This window comes from Chrysochloris asiatica, unplaced genomic scaffold (genome assembly GCF_000296735.1).
Source record: "Chrysochloris asiatica unplaced genomic scaffold, ChrAsi1.0 scaffold00019, whole genome shotgun sequence".
NCBI lineage: Eukaryota > Metazoa > Chordata > Mammalia > Afrosoricida > Chrysochloridae > Chrysochloris > Chrysochloris asiatica.
In genome coordinates, this window is record NW_006408537.1 from 28,153,036 (window position 1) to 28,157,825 (window position 4,790).

Below are 4,790 nucleotides of genomic sequence, written 5' to 3' on the forward strand. Positions count from 1 at the left end.
TTGGACATCTTCCTCTTTTTATCAAGCATGTTGTCCTTCTACAGATACTTATCTTTCCTGATAATATGTCCGAAGTATAAGAGATGAAGTCTTGCCATCCTGGCTTCTAATAAGTATTGTGGCTGTACTTCTTCCAACACAGATTTTTTTGTTCTGGCAGTCCATTATACTTTTAATATTCTTTTCCAACACTATAACTCAAATGCATCAAATATTTCTATTCATTGTCCAACTTTCACGAACATATAAAGCTATTGAAAATTCTGTGGCTTGGGTCAGGCACACTTTAGTACTCAAACTGACATCTTTTCTTTTGAACACTTTGAAGAGGTCTTGTGCAGAAGATTAACCTAATGCAACCTGTCGTTTGATTTCTTGATCGCTACTTTCATGAGTGTTGATAGAGGATCCAAGCAAAATGAAGTCTTTGACAACTTCAATCTTTTCTCCATCTATCATGATGTTATTTATTGGTCCAATTGTGAGGATTTTTGTTTTCTTTACATTGAGACACAGCCCATACTGAAGGCTGTGGTCTTTGATCTTCATCAGTAAATACTTTAAGTCCTCTTCATTTTCAGCAAGCAAGGTTGTATCATCTACATATCACAGGTTGTTAATGAGTCTTCCTCCAATCTTAATAGCATGTTCTTATTCATACAATCCAGCTTCTCAGATTATTTTCTCAACATACAATTGAATAAGTATGGTAAAAGAATGCAACTCTGATGTACACCTTTACTGATTTTAAACCATTCAGTGTCCCCTTGTTCTGTTAGAATAACTGCCTCTATATATAGGTTCCTCATGAGCACAATTAAGTGTTCCAGAATATTCATTCTCCACAATGTTGTCCATAGCTTGTCATGAACCACACATTCAAAAGCCTTTGCATAGTCAATAAAACATAGAAAACACCTTTCTGGTACTTTCTGCTTTCAGGCACCATCCATCTGATGTCAGTAAGGATATTTGTAGTACTGCATAGTCTGCTGAGACTGGCTTGAACTTCTAAAAGTTCCCTGTCAATGGAGTTGTTTTTGAACTATCTGTAGCAAAATTTTACTTGCATGTAATATTAATGATATTGTCTAATGATTTCTACATTCCGCTGAGTCACCTATCTTTGGAATGCACACAAATATGGATCTCTTCAATCAGTTGGTCAGGTAGGTGTCTTACAAATTTCCTCATATAGATGAGGTATACAGTTCTAATGCTGCATCAGTTTTCTGAATGATTTCAATTTGTATTCCTTCAATTCCTAGAGCCTGTTTTGCCAGTGCCTTCAATGCATTTTGGACTTCTTCCTTCAGTATCATTGACTTTTGATCATATGCTGCCTCTTGAAATGGTTGAATATTGACCATTTCTTTTTGTTACAGTGACTGTGTGCATTCCATCATCTTCTTTTGATGCTTTTTGCATCATTCACTATTTCGCCTGTGTTGTTGTTGTTGGGTGAAGTTGAGTCACTTCCAACCCATAGCGACCCTGTATAGGGTTTCTGAGGATCAGCTAGTGCTCTTGAACTACTGACTTTGCAGTTCAAATGGTTTTGTAGTCTGGTATATTAACTCACAGCACCACACCAGTATTGCATGCTGAAGCTTGAAATTTTTCTTCAGTTCTTTCAGCTTAGAAATACTGAGCATGGTTTTCTCTTTTGGTTTTCTTACACAGATCATTATAATATTGTCTTGTTGAGATGCCCTTTGAAATTTTATGTTCAGCTCTTTTTCCTTCTCATTTCTTCCATTGGCTTTCACATCTCTATGATGCAGATAAAATTTTAGAGTCTCTTTTGGTCTTTTTCTTCTTTCTTGTTTTTTAAATGACCTTTTGTTTTCTTCCTGTATTATGTTCTTGATGTCATCCCACAACTCTTTTAGTCTTTGGTCATCAGTGTTTAATGCATTACTTGAGATTTGCAAATTCAGGTGGGATAGGTTCGAAGTCATATTTTGACTCTCATGAGAGAGGAAATTGGAATGACTAGTCTTTTTTTGGTTAGATGATTTGCCATTAGCCAAAAACATCTTACAACTCTCCAATCTCTGTGTATGTTGGTGTGCCTGACTGCTAGAAGTTAGAAGTCAAAAGTATCTTAAAAACAGAAGGTCTGGTCCATGACTTCTATTTCAGATGGTTACTTTAAATTACATATGCAAATAAAACACATGAAAGAGAGCAGAGTCCCACATAATAACTTTTAACTTTATAAGTAAACATATTATTAAAGCAATTAGTAAATATCTACCATATTTCATGATTGTAATTGTTTCTTTGTCACCTTTTCTAGTATTTCTTCCTGGTGTTTTAATTGTATTTTCTCTTAAAAGAAACAAGCAACCCAAAGCCATCGAGTAGTTTCCAACTCATAATGACCCTGTGTATTATGTCCTTTAAGTATTACTACATCAAGTAGAAATATGATTAATTCTGATTGCCAGATGTAGAAAATGGATGAAAAAGGTTGAGCAGTTTGCTCAAGGTCACATAGCTTGAACCAGTATTCAAGTCTGTCTTCTCCTATCCTCAACACCAGTGCTCCTTATTAATTTAACCTTTATTCCTGCTTCTCTTCACATAGCGATTACAAAGCAATAGTTTATTCAGTACTATGTCCCAACTGTCTACTAAGTAGCATGTGGTGGCAGTTATGTGCTGTGGAGTCGGTTCTGACTCTTAGTGACCCTGTACAGGGTTTCTGAGGCTGTAAATCTTTATGGGAGGAGAAAGCCTCATCTTTCTCCCATGGAACAACTGGTAGTTTCGAACTGCTGACCTTGTGGTTCTCAGCCCAGTTCGTAACCACTATGCTATCAGAGCTCCCTAAGTAGCATATTCTTTCTATTTATATTTTGTCTTTTTCCACTTGATGGATTCTTAAATTTTTGAGATTGTCATATGAATAGCTTTATTAATACTTTTATATACTGGATAGAGAAACTTTATTACCTCATTCTCCATTATTTATCCAATTGTAACATTTACCTTCCAACTTCCAGCTAAGGGTTTATAAATCAGGTTTTGTTGTATTCACCGATTCTCTTAGTACTATGGTTTCATTGTACAATGATCATTTTAAAGTCTGCATTTATTGCAAAAGTAAGACTTTCCACATATTAGTTCTTTAAAAAAATTTAGTTTGATTCCCAAATCATGTCCTTGGGTTTCCAAAATGATTCTGTGGTGACAATGGGAACTGATGATAAATAGGGAATGTTTAGATTGAGCCTTGTAAAACTGGACTGAAGCACTTATCTTTAGTTCCAATTTTGGTGATGTATGTATTATAATTCCTGGCAAGGAAAAAGCTGTTTCTAGTTGATGGAAATCTTTTTCTGATGTACAGTTTCTCAGAATTCCCCTAGGTAACAGTGAAGAGAATATGTGAAATTCTCTGACTTTGTTATTGAAAGAACATAACAGGCAGTGTATTCGACAGCAGCTTTATCTTTCAGTCAGGAAATGTCTTCATGTGACTGTCTCTATGATGTAAGCTCTTCATGAAGAGTTAGGAAATCAATTCACAGTGGTGTTCTAAAGATATCCCCCAGAGAGCTGACATGATGTAGGCCCATAAGGCTGTTTTCCTATGATCAGGACTGGCTCAGAAATAAGACTGAATTTATTGAGCCAGAATGATTGGCTAGAATATTTCTTAGACTTCCTCTATGTCAGTCTTAATAAATTTATTAATCAACACCCCTACTCATTCTGCAAAACATTTTAAGTAATCAAATTGATATTATAATACAAATGTAAATAATTGATACATATATATTGATATATATAATAAAAAATGTAAATTAAAAGTCTGGGTAAGGGCTATGAGAACTAAGAATTAATAAATCCAGCAGCAAGATTAATGTCCAGAAAGGTACAATTCACCTTGCTGAGGAGTGGTTGGAGGATGGCCAACAATTTCATGCTAAGTTTCCTGAAAGGCAAAGAAAATATGAAAGATAAGTAATTATAATAGTCAGTGTCTATAAGCTAGAAACCAACTAGTGATTCATGAGAAATTTGTGATACTGAAATTTATGAGAATTTTCTCTCATGGGTACTTTTAATAGTCTAAAGTCTCTAACAGCATTTTCACTATTGATATAGTGTTATGCCTTAGTGTTTGACTATATCCTTTAAGGTAAGCTAATGCATAACACAGGGTCATAATTCATTGAAATTAATTTTATTATCAGAACTGAGGATGGGCACAAAATAATTTGGCCCAAATATTTAATTCTGAAATAACATGGCTTGTCCCAAGGGAAATGCTAAACCAGTTAGTTACACAATGCACAAATGAAATGCATATTCCGAGGAGAGGAATATTTTCTAATTAAAGATGGCTTTTTCTTATTAAAAAAGGAGTATGTGTATATTTACAAAATAAAAAATTCTGGGTCACAGAATAAGAAAAAAGAAACTCTTAAGCCCTCACAGAAAAACTTTTCCTAGTGTATTTCAGAGTCATATTATGCATTTGTTGTTGTTATTAAGGGTCATCGAATTGGTTCTGACCCATAGCAACTCTGTATAGGGTTTCTGACGAGCCGCTGGTGAGCCTGAAACCGCGACCTTGCAGTTCAAATGGCTTTGCACTCTAGCACATTAACCCACATCACTTTGTTGTGAAGTGCCATCGAGTCAGTTCTGACTTATAGTGACCCTGTATAGGGTTTCCGAGGAGTGACTGTTGAGCTTGAACTGCCGAACTTGCAGTTCAAATGGCTTTGCAGTCTGGCACATTAACCCACAGCACCACACCAGGACTTGGCATA